General features: G+C 46.9%; 1 pseudogene; it reads right to left on the bottom strand.

Moving 5' to 3' along the window:
• Window positions 1-436: 436 nt before the first annotated feature.
• Window positions 437-929, bottom strand: LOC146796581 (calcium-regulated heat stable protein 1 pseudogene; annotated as a pseudogene).
• Window positions 930-18,326: the final 17,397 nt, after the last annotated feature.

Here is an 18,326-nt window from a genome sequence, read left to right as displayed (position 1 = left end):
TTTTCAGGTAATATTTTAATTAACCTAATAACTCCTTAGAAATAAAAACAATAATAAAAAAATTAAATGTAACACATTTTATTAATATAATAACTTCACACTATATTTCTCTACAAACCCAACAACTTGCTACTAAATTAAAAATTAGTAATAAAACTATAGAAAAATAAATTCCACACAAAGAAAATCACAAAAAAGACTTAAATAATTACATACTTTTTATATATATTTTTTAATTTAAGCTCTTTGATGTGGTACATTTCAGCCTATAAAACATGTTTCCCTCTTACACTTATACAAAATGATTGACAAATGTAATATTTTCTTATCATGGAAGGCAGCGTGTGAAAAATATTCATGGGGGGGGAATGGAGGCATTTAAGGCAAATTACAGGCATCTGTGAATCTTCCCACAGTCTCTCTCATGGCTCGGGGATTATGGAGATTGTGATTTAGGGGCGATAACATGTCTGGACCATGTCTCGTGCTTTGTTCCTGGGGGCAGATGGGTGGTCACAACTTCATCAACTTGTATCTTCTCATTCTTGGGTTGAACAGTGCAGAATTTGTAGGTGACCTCATCCCCTTCTGGTGGAACATATTCCACTTCGATGTCTGAAAAGCGAAGGAAGATATCAGGTCCATCATCTGCAGGAGTGATAAAGCCATGACGTTTGGAACGACAAAAACATTTGCAGACGTCTTTGTACAAGGGTCCTTCTGAAGCATGCGCTGACAGGGAGAAGGCCCTGTTCCGCTAGGCAGGTATCGGGCTTGGAATGTGGGGCCCCCTCAGGGGTGACTGTGAGCAAATCCCTGGGTCTGTGGTTACGTGGCAGATGGAGCTTTCCTGGTGGTGCTGGTGGTGGGAGAGACCTTGGAGAGTCGTTTGCTTAGGCAAGAATGTCTGTTGTCGGTTCAGTAGACATATCTGTGGTTACACCTTAGCCTGACCCCAAAGGTATTAGCTACTTTTATCCACCAAAGGTCGCGTTCACAGTCTGTGATACCGAGCGCTCCAAAATAATTAAAATATCATTGAATCAATTAAACTGTTTGCATACTCAATTTAATATCTAATTAACATAACAGATCATTTAAAATAAGACCAATAATTTACAATTTAAAAATCTTCCCAACCTCTTCCCCTACGAACCCAACAACCTGCTACTAAATTATAAATTACCAATTACATTTTTTTAAATGTATTACACATTAAAACATACAAACTATGCTAAAAATTATGAAACAATTATTAAAATAACACTACTACCTAAAAATAACACAATATTCATGTAATTAATGTATATTAAACATGCAATATACAATACAACTATATCAAAGTAAACGAAATTATATACAATAATATAAAAAACAATATTAAATATATTCTAAACAATATTCTTTCTTTCTATATTCTCCCCCGCGACATTTTGGCTTGCAATAATTTTGTCATGATAGTGTTGCACCATAAGAATTTTGACACAATATTTTGGTCATTCATTATTTAATTAGTGCTTGGAAAACTAACAATGCATTTAATGTTATGTCCCTGGTAGGACTTGACTTTTGACATACCATAGACACCGGCCAGGAGGTGGAGCAGGAGGGTCATGCGCATGACAGGAGTCCACAAATAATTCATTATTGGGTGTGTTCCAGAAATTTCATATATAGAGTCAGACAGTACAGCACTGAGCGGCCTGCTGGCACAATGTTGTATGCACAATGCTTATCACACTGTTAAGCGACCTTTCAAAGAGTCGCTTGTTGTTCGTTTGTTTCAATTTCCTTTAGTCACCTTTACCTTGTTCGCAGTGACGGCCCGTGTAGGGCGTTTTACCGGGGCGGTGACGTGGCGCAGAGGAGGAGCAGGGTGGGGGGTTGCAAAATACGGCATACGGCCGAGTTCAGGTAAGTTCCGAAAAAAAAGAATAAAACAAATTTCGTTGTGCGCGCTGCATCGCTAAATGCGATGCAGTGTGCGCAACGAAATTCGTTGTATTAATTTTTTTCGTAACTTACCTGAAATCGGCCGTTTGCCGCATTTTGCAACCCCCCACCCTGCCCCTCCTCTGCGCCACGTCACCGCCCCGGTAAAACGCCCTACACGGGCCGTCACTGCTTGTTCACCTCAACTTGTCAATTACCTTTACTTCAACCTCATAGTGTTACGATTCAGGGCCGAACTAGCAGTAGCGAACATTTTTTTCGGGAGGCTTGAAGGGTGAGGGCTGGTTTTTCAGCAGCGGGGGGCTGGTTGGCCAAATTGCCAGGGCTGCTGAAGGTTCCCAGTCCTGCCGTGTTACAATTGGCATTGCTTCCACTGAAATAAATGAAGATAAGCTTGGTAAACAGATGGAAGGCTAAGCTTCCATCAATGGAAAGCTAAGAATTAGAGTCAAGGGAGGGGTTTGACAGTATTCCTAGCTTCCTTTAGGAGCCCAAAACTAGGGGGTATATGTACAAGCCACTATCGCCACAGGAACATCACTTTTTAGGACGTTCCTGTGGTGGTAGGTACTTTGCCTTATTTACAAGGCAGCGTTAAGCCACTTAACATGGCTTAACGCTGCCTTGTAAATAAGGCCCCCTTTCACGCTATGCTTAACGTGAAAGTGGTGGGCAATGGGTGTAGCAGTGGGTGTTCTACCGAAACAGCTATTGATTCTGAGGCTGCCTCCTATTTACAAGGGAGGTGTAAATAGGAGGCAGCGCCAGAATTAAGACCAGGGAAACCCTGGTCTTACCCTGGTGCAACGAGGAGAAATGTTACATTTCACCTCGTTTTTGCTGGTTTCGTGTGTGCTGCGTTGTGTAGCGCACATGAAAACAGCAAAAGGCCAATGATTGTTTATGTACAGGACGGTCTCCTTTCCTGCACATAAACAATCATTTAAAAAAATGCAGTTTTGCTACTTCTGTGTGTGCTGCATTAAGCAGCACACATAGAAGTTACAAAGTGACATTTAAAGGTTGTTTATGTGCAGGAAGGGGGACCTTCCTGTACATAAACAATCTTCCCCTGAACGCAGACACCCTTGCACTATGGTGCAAGGGTACCTGCGTTGGTGCGTTGGTGCTAGGCTGCTAAACGCAGGGCTGAACCGTAGTCTTGTAAATATGGATTCAGCCCTGCATTTCAGCGGTGGCGAAGCATGTAATTAAGCCAGGGAGTCTAACGACATGCTCCGCTACTTCTTTGTACATATGCCCCTAGATTTGCAATTCACAAATCGTTTCGAACCTATAAAAGCACTTATTCTCAGCGAAGTTTGTATATGAGTAAATCTTCTTCTGTGTATTCTGTGTGTTCAGAGTTGGGATACTACAGTGGTGATGCCGCAGATGTTTGTGAACATCCACAAATGTGCACCTTTGTGGATATTCACAAGCTCTCCCAGCCCTTCATAAGTTGGACATGGCGGGGAGCAGAGTCCGGCATGTCAATGTGTTTGCTGTAAATGTTACTATGGATTATTTGTCAGCAGCACAGTACAGCGCTGCATGTCTGCCAGAGAGGGCTTCTGGAGTGGTAGGCCCCAGGCCAAGTCCAGGGATTTTAGCAAGAGTGAGCACGTGAGCTTAATTATAGCACAGGCACATCACAGCGCATCCCTCGTGGAGCTTGGCGAGGTAACATCTGAAAATAGGTTTTATCAGGGCACTTCAAGAGCACGCCAGACTCCTGCAGGAACATGTAAACCAGGTTGACAGACACAAACAATAGGAACAATATTTTGCCTCTTTCGGCTGTTATGGCAGGTTCGGAGCTTTGAATGACTTCACATTAGAGTTCACACACTTTACTTATGACATCGTGTGGGCTGGTAGCTAAGAAGCTAGGAACCTGGGTTCAAAGAATTATCGAAGTCATGTGACTTTGAGCAAATAACTAAGGGTCTGATTACAACGGCGGGGACACCGCCACCGACGGGCGGTCTCCCTGCCATTTTGATCAAGTTTACCGACCGCCACATTTTTATGGCGGGTGGCTGTGTGACGGCTGGAAAGACCGACCGCCATGGATCTGCCGGGCTCAAGGAGCCCGTCAGTCCATCGGAAGGCCTCGTAGTCCCTACATTGCTGGCGGTGCCTAACATGCACCGCCGTAGGGATTACGATGTCCCACACCCCCTAGCCTTTCCATGGCAGGTAGCCTATCATAGAATAGCTGGCAGAAAGCGATAATGGGGGTGAGTAGCAGGCCCCCTTACCCCTGACCCACAGTCACTGGACCTGTGCCCCCCCTGACCCCCTAAATATACCTGCACCATGTGGCAGGCACCTGGTGCCTGCCACATGGTGCAGGGATATGTGTGGGGTCTCTGTTTTGTATTGGGGCAGGTGCTGCAGAGCACAGCACCCGATGCAATACAAAACATGGTCAATGCGACCGCCACAGTGGTGGTTGCATTATAATTAGTCCTGTGGGACCGCTGCCTTGTAGGCAGGTGGTCCTAATCCCCGATACGATGGCGTCTGACGGACTGAAGTTTGTTTGCCATGGTAATAAGCCTCTATATGTTTTTGCGTGGAAATGTGTAAAATGGGATTGTACTTTAAAGAGCTAATAATGTAGAGAGCGCTGTTGCTTTCAAGCTATGTTTGCTATACATCATTACGATCAAAGCTACAGCAGAGCAGAGAGTTCCTTCACTGATGGGGCTGCACAGGTGTTAGTTACTTGAAGGATGGATGGATGACACACTGAAGTGTCACCTAGTCCCAATTCATGCTCTATTAAAAGAATTCTGCAAAACGGGGACACGACCCCCAGAGGGGATGCAGAGTTAGGGCCTTATTATGAGTTTGGTGGTCCCTACCGACAGACGCAAGACTGCCGGAGCCACACCGCTGGCCCCTCAGGAAACTCGTAATACAGCAGACTGAAGGTCACAGGCGCAGCGTCATGGACGTGGTCCTTCGGCAGTCGGACCGCCGAACTCGTAACAAGGCCCTTAGGGGCATATGCATCAACCAAACTAATACCGATTCCTTAATAGCGAAAAATAAGGAATCGCCATTAAGGAATCGGTAATTGGCATGCATCAACAGATTCGGTGAAATTTAGCGATTCCTTAAAAATCGCTAAATTTACCGATTCCTTAATAGCGGGGCACGCAAACGGCCTCACTAGCAAATAGCGAGTTCGGTAATACCGATTTGGCTAATAGCGAGTTCGGTAATACCGAATTAGCTATTACCGAATCGGTAATAGCGAAATCGCAAATTGCCGCGTCGCTCCGGGAACAGGCTGATGACATCACCAACCAGGAAATACTGCTGCCCCACCCACATAGCCTCGACAGAGGAGCAGACAGGAGCTGGAAAGAAGGACAGGCTGTGCAGAGTGAGGCCACACAGATTCTGCCATTCACATCACACATCCATCATGTCGCAGGAAGTGCCATCCAGCGCAGAATCTGCACGCAAGCGCAAGAAGAAGTTTTCGGACAGGGAGCTGGAGTACCTCATCGAGGGAGTGTCCAGCAAACACGACCGCCTATTTGGCAAGCTGTCCCTCAAGGTGCCTGAGACCGAGAAGCGGCGCATCTGGCAGCGCATCCGTGAGAGGGTCAATGCGGTTGGCGTCACTAGCCGCAGCATCGACGACCTTAAAAAACGATGGTATGACCTGCGGAAGCGCGCAAAAGAGAGGATTGCTGAGAGGCTCCGGGAGGCAAGAAGGACTGGAGGCGGAACAACCACTGCACCATCCAACACAGCCCTGGAGGACCTTGTGGAAGGGACGATAGAGCGGGAAGCCGTCATGGGGGTGATCCAGATGGACACGTCCGGCGCAGCCACAAGTGCCCAAGGTAAGATGCATGCCTGTGCCACACCCAGCATAGCGTAAATCCATACCCATGCCCCCAGCCCAATCTCACTGTGTCTGCAGCTCTGGCACAGACAGCTCCACACATGACACTACTGCATCTTGGGAGTTGTAGTCTAGTCAGCCCAGAGTGCAGGTACAGGCGTAAATCCTCTGAGCACACACCACATATTTTGTACATGACTGTAGACTGTTCATTTGTTGGACCACAGAGGGACATTAATGGGTACAACACTATGTAGGTGTAATCATCCCACTAATCATGCACTGTTTCACACACAGATGCATCACCTGGGGACTCTGACGACAGCGACCAGCTGATCATTTCTGAGACACCCGTGGAGTCAGACCAGGAGACTGCGCAGGATGCGCACGCACCGCCAACACCTGCCACCCCACCAGCACCACCTCCACCAGCGCTACAATCAACGGCACCAGCACCAGTGCCACAAGCCAAGGCACCAGCACCTGCGCCACAAGCCAAGGCACCAGCACCTGCGCCACAAGCAACGGCACCAGCAAAACAGCCTGCAGCTAGTACAGCCACAATACCGCAGAGGCACAGGCACCAAGTTGCGCCCTTGCAGGAGATGGCAACCCCCCCCCCGCAATTGGCACCCACGCAGCGCACATCCACACCACCTGCTGCACCACCTGGAGGCTCAAGACACGCACGGCGTCACAGGGCCCGTCGCAGTTCCGTCTCCTCAGCAGACCAGGATGTCCCAACAACCTCTGCAATCGAGGAGAGGATGCTGCGTACACAGAACCTGCAGGGAAGACATGTGGCTAGCATCAGCTGCAATATCGTGCGCCTAGCGAGGGAGATGCGCGCCATGACTGCAGCAGTCACCGACATGGGCTCCGCGGTCAGGGACATGGGCACGGCGGTCAGGGACCAGACCACTGCGGTTGCTGATGGCAATGCTCAGCTCAGGGAGGAGGTACGTGAGCTCACCCGTGCCATCAGGGAGGGCCATGAGTCCCAGAGGAGGAGTAACCGGCAGCTAATGTTGCGTTCTGCCGCCGCTACCAAGGCCATACAATGGCACAGCAACTGCACCGCTGTGTTGGCACGCCGCACAGTCTCCCTGCAGGTGGACCTTGGGCACTTCTGCGGTGATGTGGCCAAGTCACTGGGACACATCACCACTGCTGTGGAACAACTTCAGAGCAGCACATGCAGTGCTGCAGCATTGGGAGGGGATGACACCAGTGAGGCTGCCTCCAGTGTCAGCAGCGTGTCACTGGCAGAGGCCAGCACCAGGCGCCGAAGTTCGCGTGCCTCCACGGGGACAGGCCGTGGTGAGGCTTTGGATGCACCTGAGCGGAGGCTTGGTGTACGTGGCAAGCGCCACTAGAAATTTGGACATGCTGCAGGTCCATGGTGGAGCAACCATGGCCATCCAATTATTGTGTTTGCACAGGCCTGACTTTAAGGAACCTTTTATTTACATTTATGCAATCGGAGCATGATTCACAATGCTAGTTCTGTTGCACAATCCTCAGTGCTACTGTGCATTAAACAGTTGCACCCAACACCAACTTGTAATGTCTCATTTGACCCAGGGTCAAAAATGATTTTGCATTATGTCTGTCCGCCTCCTATGGCCCTCTGCTGTGTTTGGGATGTGTGCCGGTCGTCGTTGGGCGGGTGGTTGGTCAGCCATGGGGGTCGTCATCCCTGTCCACCTCCATGGGTATCCCCCTTCTGGTGGCAATGTTGTGCAGCATTGCACATACAGCAATTATTCGACAGCATGTGTCTGGTTGGTATAGCATGGCGCCGCCAGTCTTGTGGAGGATACGGAAGCGGCTCTTGAGAATCCCAAAAGTCCGCTCTATCACATTCCTCGTGCTGATGTGTGCAGCGTTGTAGCGATGTTCCTGCGGGGTTGCTGGATTTAGGTATGGGGTGAGTATGTATTCCCGCAGGGCGTAAGCACTGTCACCTAGAAGATAGAAGCATAGACTTAGCATTGGTGATGTACATACATGTGTGGTGTTGGTGTGGGGAAGCGTAGTTCTACGTACCTAACAGGAGTCCCTCTCCAAATTCTCCATTGAGTAGTCGCCTGTGCATTCCACTGTTGCGGAAGATGTATGAGTCGTGTGTGCTCCCTGGGAATTGTGCCACTAGGTCCGTTATGATGTTGTTGGCATCGCACACAACCTGCACGTTGATCGAGTGGTATGACTTGCGGTTCCTGAATAGGTACTCATTTGCTGACGGAGGACATATGGGGATATGCGTGCAGTCGATGCATCCAATCACATGTGGAAATTGTCCCACCTGGTAGAATGCCTGTTTGGTGCGGTCCAACTGCTGTGGGGTTGTGGGGAAGCTGATGTGTGTGTGGAGCATTGTCAGCATGGCATCTAGGAATTTCTTGAAGAAGCGTGACAGTGCGCTTTGCGAAACACCTCCGGCAACCGCAATTACCCCCTGGAAACTCCCTGAGGCCATTAGGTGCAGGCTGCATAGTACCTGAACGTGCGCAGGGATAGCATTTGTCCTGTGTGTCTGGTGCTGCAGTAATGGTTCCAGGTCTGCAATCAGGCGCATGATCATAGCGCGATTGAGGCGATACTTCTGGTACACCTCGTCCTCATTCTGGCCGAGCAAGGTTATGCGCAGTCTGAACACTCGCTCCTGGACCCTTCTCCTGCGCTGTCCTGCTGCATTGATCCGCATCCTCCTGGCAAGCACGTAGAGGGCAGCCATTTTGTGGGAGCCAACAGGGTCTCCTGGGCCACATTTAAGGGTTTAGTGATTGCCTCAATCATTTGCACATGTAGGAAGAATTTGTCCTCTTTTTTTTTTTTTTGTAACTTTACCTCCAGGTTTTGATTCCCCTTATTTAGCTCTGGCAAAATAGCGATTTTTGTGATTTTCGTTATTAGCGAGTTTTGTTGCATTGGGGTGCGATTCGTTATTTGCTATTGGCAATTTCCGGGAGCTAATAGTGATTTCGGTAATTGCGAATTCGGTATATAGCGATTCGGTAAATTAGCATTTTGGGTATTAGCGATTCGGTATGTTCGAGGTTATTTATTTAGCGATTCGTTATTTGCTCGGGTTTTGGGTTGATGCATTGGGATTGGGTATTTTTCACGCAATACCGGGAGCTATTAACGAATCGGTATTTTACCGACTGGATTTTGGCTTGATGCATAAGGGTGTTAATCTCTGAGGCGGTGTGAAGGGCACCAGGCACTATTCAAGAAGAGCATAATACTAAAAAAGAAAGGGACAGTGAAGTACCCTGTAACTCGTGCCCTTGATGAATTAGGTGCAAAATGGTGGGCAGGCTCCAAACAACCCTCACAGTCCCCCTCAGCCCCCCACATTTCTCATAAAGGATCAGAATGTGGATACAGTTTCACTTTAGGGAGACCAGGCTGCTTGCAATCATGTATTTGATTGCATTTTTAAAATGCACTACTGAATTTAATTGCAATGTTTTAATTGTTAAATATTTTAGAGCTGCGAATTTCATAGAATAATTGTGAAAAAATACGTTGTCATTCTGGGGGTGGCCCAATTAATTTATTTTTACAAGTGGCGAGGTATGGTATTGAAAAGTTTGAAGTCTGCCACTCAAGAATTTTCAGCAGGAAGTTGCCAAATGCTTCTGGTGGGTGGCGTGCCGGGGTTTGCAAAGATTTAATTCTAGTCAAGCAATTAAAAACTGGTAAAAGTAATTAATAAAACTGAATTACATCAGTGATGAGATTGGTGCAGGCTGAGGCCTAAAGGTTAATCTTTACATAGTAATCCAATATAATTAAAAATGGAAAATACAAACCATTGTTATAATCCAGCAATCTGCTTCAGTGTGGAGTGCAGACACGCACAGATGGGTTAAGCCTTCTCTATGTACGGTTTTGAACTGTGCCCTCGAATAACTCAGCCCAGGATGTATGGGAGCAGGTCCTGCGGGCACGTCTGTGCAGTGAAGTTCAATATATGTGCATTTGAATAATGTAGTAATTCAGTTCATTGAAAAATCCATCATAGTCATGCCCACTTGAATTATGTAAGAAACAACAAATATTCTCAACTGGTATCATTCAACACAGACAGATTAATTGCATGTACAAGACATTACAGTTAGGATGAGGAAGACTCTGAAAAAATTAAATTGAGAAAAGTCATATTGTATTAGATCATAAAGTTTACAAAAAAGTTAAGCAAAAATATAAATGAACAAGATAATGGAACAGTTGTAATAGCACTGTACGCAAAATCAATGAAGCATAAGGACAACCCGAACTTGTACTTGGTGCTTAAAGTGTACGTGACACGGAGACGGCGACGCAAGTGACAAGGTGAGATCAGCAGAGGACGGCGCAAAGTGAAGTGAAAGTGAAAATTGGAACAATATATACAAAGGTTCTGAATTCAATTTCTTACAGTAGAAGTAATTAAATATTCATTTTAAAGAACCATAAGGCCATCAATTAAGCTGAGAAGTCGACGGTGTTTCGATCCGATCAAATTAGGATCATCATCAGGACTGGGCTGTAATATTCAAAACAGTGCTGATCTCACCTTGTCACTTGCGTCGCCGTCTCCGTGCCTGTGTTGAATGATACCAGTTGAGAATATTTGTTGTTTCTTACACTATTACCCCAGTCTCAACGAGGTTTATTATGGGTTTATGCTCCTGTTGTTTATTATAACACTTGAATTATGTGGCAGGGAAGGACCAGATTATGTTGGGGTCTAGAATAGAATTGGAATGTTGGGGACATGGGATTCTGTGGGCAGCAGTTGCTGTCTGAGGTGGATGGCTGACGGCTAATAAATATATATCGTACCTGCATAACCGTCTCAGGACATCTTTTCAGTGGCCACGAGTAAGCCGTCAGCGTATCCATCTACACTGTGCTGCTGACGTTCATTCTTGGTACTTCGTGCAGTTCCGTGAAATGCCGATTCCTGCGCTCCACCATGTCAACACCTGCAGCTCCTCAGTATCTTTGTTTCCGTGAGTGCCAGCACCTGTGAATTGGTGTTCCCTGCTGTGTCTTCAGCATTTGGGCAGAAATATTGAGAAATCTGGTATCCGGCGTACTGGAACCGGCTTAGGTGCATGCGATTGGAGCGCGTGGTGGCAGCGTGTGTGTGCGCGGTTGTGCGAGTGTCACCTTAGAAGTCAGCAGTTTCCTTTCAGAAGCCCTACGCCTGCTGAGAGGACGAAGCTCTCTGTACGTGCGGCAGACATCTTTAAGGTATTATGTTCAGGATTACGGTGACAGACACACCTATTATTATTACCTGTCAAGCTTAAGAACCGCGAAGAGGTCGCACATCTATTATCGCTGTGCATTTGACAGTGATAGGCACACCCATGGATTTTGCCTGTCATTCCAAGTGCTATATCCATCCATAATCATGCTGCGTTATACGGTGATGGACACACCTATTGATTTTGTCTGTCCATGTTACCAATACAGTGACAGGCATTGCTTGGTCACTTCTGCCATTACTTGTTTAGTTAAATTAGTATTCATTGGTGGCAGCAACTCACCTTGCGTGCACATAGTGTTATGGAGGGAATATCTCCGCCACCTCCATTCCTAGCAGATCCTGGTTCTCCACCATTAAACTGGATACAATGTCGTGAAGCTTTTGAAGCGTATCTGGACGCAATAGATGGGGTTACTTTCAGAGGAAAGCGTCGTTAGTATATAATTTGGGTCATGAAGGTAAAGCAATCTTAAAAACATTACACATTGAAACTGTACATGTACTTCCCAGTGGGGAGGGTGATGCTGAGCCTATTGTAGATGAATATGCATAATTAATTCAAACTTTGAGCAAAAGATTTTCACCTAAGAGGAATGTGGTATTGGATAGACATAGGTTCGAGCAATGGAAAAAACTTCCTGGGGAATCAATCGATGATTTTTTTTCAGCTTTACGTACTTTATCCCTACTTGACTTGAAGGAGGAAATAATTTGAGATCAACTAAATGAAAAAACTAGTAATAGGAAAATCCAAGAACGATTATTAGCTAGTGAGGATCCTGGTTTGGAGCTAGCATTGAAAATTACAAGAAGCATTGAACAATCGGATCTTTGCATGAAAGAATTGGCTGCTAGTCGTCCTAATTTAGAGTGCAAGGAAGTGAAAGTTGTACAAAGAAGTGGGGATGATAAATCTAAGAGTCAAAATTTTGAAGATGTAAAAAAACCAGGGGCGGTCTTCATTGAATTTGGATAAAGACTTTGTTTGCCTCAGATGTGGTAGTAGATCACATGTGGGAAATTTCAAACATTGTCCAACTTTAAATCAGACTTGCTTCAAATCTGGCAGAAGGGGTCACTTTTCTCATATTTGTACAGCAAGCAATCTAAGAAAGCAAGCTGTAAGTGCTGTGTGCAAAGATGATGCTGATGCTGGAAGTGTAAATGGTGAACGTTATCTCTTAATGATTAGTGAAGAGGAGTCACTCTATTATGTGAGAATGAATTCACCAAATCACAAAATGTGGTGCTAGAAACAACTGACATTAAGTTGTCTGCTTATGGTGGGAAAAGAGTGGAGGATGTTGGCAAATTTAGGGCCAATTTAAAGTTTAATGACAACTGTACTAATACTGATGTATATGAAGTAAAAAATTGATCGAATTTATTGGGTTGGGACGACCAAGGAGAACTCAACATAATTTTAGATCCCAATCATCCTGAGGTAGTAATAACTAAGGATCGATTAATAACTACATATTTGAATGCAGTAGTATTTGAGTAAGATGCTGAAGGCACTTTTTTCCACCGCAAGATAGCAGACATCCACTACAGTTTCAAAACCCAGACAGCCCCAACAGACATCAACACAACAGACTCTCCGCACACCATCGACCATGACCCCCTGCTAGCCTGAGCCAACGTCAGCCACGATGACACCATCAAGACCATGAGCACAATCCACTCCGGCTCCCCGTCAGACCCATTCCCGCACCACAATCTTCAACAAAGCCAGCAGGTCCATCGCACCCCATCTGCGCAACGTCATCAATCTCTCCCTCGAGATCGCGACCTTCTCAGAGAGCTGGAAACACGCCGAGATCAACGCCCTACTCAAAAAACCCAAGGCGGACCCAAGAGACCTCAAGAACTTCCGGCCCATCTCTCTGCTTTCGTTCCTGGCCAAGGTCATCGAGAAGATCGTGAACAGACAGCTAACCCGATACCTTGAAGAAAACAGAATCTTGGACCCTTCCCAGTCAGAGTTCCGCAGCAACCACAGCACCGAGACTGCCCTCATCGGTGCCACCGACGACATCAGGACCCTGCTGGACAACGGTGAGACCACGGCCCTCATCCTCTTGGACCTCTCCGCAGCCTTCGACACCATCTGCCACCGCACACTATGCGCACGCCTCCACGCCGTAGGGATCCGAGACAAGGCTCTGGAATGGACAACCTCCTTCCTCTCCGGCAGAACCCAGAGCGTCCGCCTCCCCCCATTCCGATCCGAAGCCTCCGAGATCATCTGCGACGTACCCCAGGGATTTTCCCTTAGCCCGACACTGATCAACATCTATATGGCCCCGCTCACACACGTCGCCCGACAGCACGACCTCAACATAATTTCCTATGCCGACGACACTCAACTGATCCTCTCCCTCACCAAGGACCCCATCACCGCCAAATCCAACCTTCATGAAGGAATGAAGGCCGTCGCCGACTGGATGAAGATCAGCCGACTGAAGTTGAACACGGACAAGACGGAGGTCCTCATCCTTGGCTCCAACCCTTCAGCCTGGGACGACTCCTGGTGGCCGACGGCACTGGGGGCAGCCCCGACACCCACCGACCATGCTCGCAGCCTGGGAATCATCCTCGACTCAACGCTCTCCATGACCAAGCAAATCAACGCCGTCTCCTCCTCCTGCTTCAACACCCTAAGCATGCTCTGCAAGATCTACAGGTGGATCCCGACAGACACAAGAAGAACAGTCACCCAGACCCTCGTCAGCAGTAGACTCGACTACGGAAACGCCCTCTACGCGGGAGCCCCGACCAAGCTCATCAAACGACTGCAACGTATCCGAAACGCCTCTGTACGACTGATCCTCGACGTACCATGCCACAGCCACATCACCTGCACCTGAGAAACCTGCACTGGCTCCCCGTCAACAAGAGGATATCCTTCAAGCTCCTCATCCACGCACACAAGGCACTCCACAAGACCGGCCCAGCCTACCTCAACAGACGACTTTCCTTCTACATCCCCAACCGCCAGCTCCGCTCTGCCGACTTCACACTCACCACCGTCCCTCGCATCCGTAGAACAACCACCGGCAGAAGATCCTTCTCCCACCTCGCCGCCAAGACCTGGAACACCCTCCCACTGAGCCTACGACAGACCCAAGACCTGCTGACCTTCAGGAGGATACTCAAGACCTGGCTGTTTGAACAATAGCAGCCCCCCTCCCAGCACCTTGAGACCCTCATGGGTATGTAGCGCGCTCTACAAATGATGGATTGATTGATTGATTGATTGAAGGCTCAAAGTGGATCCATGAATTCAAGGAGGTATTTTGTGGCCAGTTGGGTAAGCTGCGAGGTTTCAAACATCGCATAGTATTAAAAAGTAATGCCGTTCCTGTGGTTCACAAATCTAGGAAGGTACCTTTGTGTCTTGGACAGGAATTGAAAGTGGAAATTGATAAGCTGTGTGCTATGTCGATTATTGAACCCATTAAAGTATCTGAATGGTTGTCCCCGATCATTTTGGCACGTAAGGCAGACAAGTCTCTACATTTATGTGTGGACCTCTGCGATCTCAATTGTAATATTTGGGTGGATTGCCAACCTTTGCTAAATATTAAAGAAATGTTAGCCACTTTAGATCATGCTGCTGTATTTACATCATTGGATATGGCAGCAGCGTATCACCAAGTGGAGCTACACCATGATTCTTAAACATTTAACCTCATTCGTGACATCAGAAGACGCCTTCCGCTATATCCGCATGCCGTTTGGTTTGGTGTCGGCAACTTCTGGGTTTCAAAGAGTCATGGACATTTTGTTTAAAGGCAAGAACGGAGTAACATGTTTTCAAGATGACATCTTGATGTATGGTAAAGATAAAGAAGAGCATGATGTAAGGGTGAGAAGGCATGACAGGAGTAACATGTTTTCAAGACGACATCTTGATGTATGGTAAAGAAAAAAAGAGCATGATGTGAGGGTGAGAAGGGTTTGGATATTTTGATGAAAAGTGGTGTGACATTGAAAAAAGACAAGTGCAAATTTGCCCACTCTGGTGTTGACTATTTAGGGCATTCTGTATCTGCCGAAGGGGTGAAACCTAAATTGGAGATTTTGAAGGCCATTGAAGATGCACCAGTACCTAAGGACAAGGATCAACTCAGGTCCTTTTTAGGATTAGTTGAGTTTTATGCCAAATCTTTACCGCAATTTGCTATTAAGACTGCACTGTTATGCAACCTTCTGAAGTGTGAGATATGAATGGTCAAGTGAATGTGAAAGTGTTTTTGAGGAAATCAAAAGAAGCATAGTTTCAGCACGTCCCTTGAAGTCCTTCAACACAGAGGATTTGAGTATTCTGATGATCGATGGAAGGAGTGTTGGTTTGGGGAAGTATTATTGCTGAAGCGCATGAGTAGGAGTGAGGAGATAATAGCTTTTGCGTTCCAGACTCTACGTGGGGCTGAAGCCACCTATTCAACCATTGAGAGGGAGGCTCTGGCCATGTGTTGGGGAACTGAGTATTTTAAAACTTACTTGTGGGGAAGAAAATTAATTCTACGAATGGACCACAAGCCTTTAGTGGATTTCTTTTGTACTCGAGGTGGAGGAAGAGCTACTCCCCGCATTGCCAAATGGCAGTATTGCATGCAAGAGCTTCAGTACCAGTTGGAACATGTGTCAGGTAAAAGAAACTTTGCAGCGGACTGTTTGTCAAGATTACCAGTAAAGGACGATATTGGCGTGAACAATTGTGAGGATGAAGATTTTGTTGTGGTTTGTATGATCAGTTCTGTAGTTAAGGCATTGGAAGGGGGGTTGTGTGAAAAGGAATGGATGGAAATGTTGGAAAAATATGATGTTTTGGCCAATGTTAAAATATATATGTTCAAGGGTGTCTCAAAATTAAGGAGTTACATGAAAGTCTCATTGCTTTTGAGAAAGTGACTAATGAATTGTCTGTGGTCAATGGTATTTTGAGTAGAGGGGGTCTACTGGTTGTTCCAGAAGGTCTGAGGAGGAAGGTTTTACACCTTGCACATAATGGTCATGGAGGTATTAGGGCACTTAAACGTAGGATCAGGGAAGATTTCTGGTGGCAGGGAGTGGAAAGAATGGTGGAGCATTTTGTTAAGGATTGTAATGCCTGTGTCATCAGTGACAAGTCTCAGGTCACTGTACTGTATCCTATTATATTGGTGGAGCCACCATCCAAGCCTTGGAACAAAGTAGCCTTGGATATTTCAGGACCATTTGGAGTGTTGGGAAGTACACCCAAATTTGCTTTAGTATTCATTGATTATTTCTCTAGGTGACTTGAAGTGAAGATGGTTGAATTTACTTCCACTTGTCTTGTGTTGGATTTCCTTAGCGATGCTTTTGCCAGAGAAGGTTATCCTGAGGAACTGGTCACCGACAACAGAACTGAGTTAGTGTTGTGGAAATGAGTGATTTTCTGCAAAGGAATAGTATTCGCCACATTGGGACGTCTCTTTACCACCCCAGGAGTAATGGTTTGGTGGAGAGGTTTAATCATGTGGTAAAGGATCAGTTATAGTGAATAACTTGAATTGGAAGAAGGTCATGATAAACATGTTGTGGGCATATAGAACAACCCCGCATAGTGTGATGGGGTGTACCCTTTCACCCTTATGAGAGGGAGAGTAGCTGGAGCAAATTTGAATAGCAATTGGATGAATCGGAAGATGGTGAATAGTGATGTTGTAGGAAAAGTGTTAAATGAGGGAAAGGCTTTGGCTGGTGAGGGGATTGTGAAAGCTACGGGGGGGACCATGTTGGTGAAAGTAGGTGTTAGGTTCGCATCAAGAAACCTGTTTTTGTGAGGAAGGGTTGCTTCAAATTTTCTAGTCACAAAAGGGTGGTAGAAGTTCGTGATCTTGTGATTGTGGTAGCGGGAGGAAAGGTGTGGCGTAAGATTATGCTTTCTGTAATTCCTGAAAATAAGACCTCTGTGGTACGTGACAGTTTGGGTGGTAGCGATGATGCAGCATTCAAGGATGGAGATATTCAGCTGGATGGTAATCTTGACAATGATGCCACTGCTGCCAGAGGAAATTGTAGTGATACCTTGGCTGGAGTACAGTCAGGAACAGGAAACTTCCTACACGATATAGCGATTATGTCATGCATTAACCTTTGTTTGTACAGTTTAGATGTTAACACCTGGCATCCAGCTAATCTTGTGGGTTTCCACTATAGAAATGTTTTATACTATATTTTGGTGCCAATTACGATCCGGTAAAAAAATTCCCCGTACGACTCGTATCCGGTCTTTTTACCGTACGAATCGTACAAGTGCCGTACAAACTGCCAATTACGATTCGCATGGTAAAAAGTCCATACGAACCGCCTTGGGAATTATTCCCCACACGTCCTCGGGTCGGAAAATATGTCCGACATGTCCTCGGACGATTTACCGTACAAATGTGAAAAGTCAAGTCCGACCGAGTAATCACGATCCATCCCGTGCGTCCGATGTCACAACCGTATGGAAAAAACACCGTCCGCACCTAACTCCCATAGCAACCATGGAGACATGTGCCCGCATACGCGCCCAACACTCCCCCCAGCCCCCGTACGTCCGAGACGTACCCCCCGTGTATGTACACCCCCACCCGTGTATGTACACCCCTGTACGTGTCCTACCCCCGTGTATGTACACCCCTGTACATTCGAGTCCTAACCCCACCCCTGTACGTGTCATACCCCCGTGTATGTACACCCCTGTACGTTCGAGTCGTACCCCCACCCCTGTACGTGTCGTACCCCCATGTATGTACACCCCTGTACGTTCGAGTCGTACCCCCACCCCTGTACGTGTCGTACCCCCGTGTATGTACACCCCTGTATGTTCGAGTCCTACCCCCACCCCTGTACGTGTCGTACCCCCGTGTATGTACACCCCTGTACATTCGAGTCCTACCCCCACCCGTGTACGTGTCCTACCCCCGTGTATGTACACCCCTGTACGTTCGAGTCCTACCCCCACCCCTGTACGTGTCGTACCCCCGTGTATGTGCACCCCTGTACGTTCGAGTCGTACCCCCACCCCTGTACGTGTCGTACCCCTGTGTATGTACACCCCTGTACGTTCAAGTCGTACCCCCACCCCTGTACGTGTCATACCCCCGTGTATGTACACCCCTGTACGTTCGAGTCGTACCCCCACCCCTGTACGTGTCGTACCCCCGTGTATGTACACCCCTGTACGTTCGAGTCGTACCCCCACCCCTGTAC

The sequence above is a fragment of the Triturus cristatus genome, chromosome 10, assembly GCF_964204655.1.
Source record: "Triturus cristatus chromosome 10, aTriCri1.1, whole genome shotgun sequence".
NCBI classification, from domain to species: Eukaryota; Metazoa; Chordata; class Amphibia; order Caudata; family Salamandridae; genus Triturus; species Triturus cristatus.
Note: the sequence above shows the minus strand (reverse complement) of the source record. Positions and strands in the feature narration are given on the sequence as shown.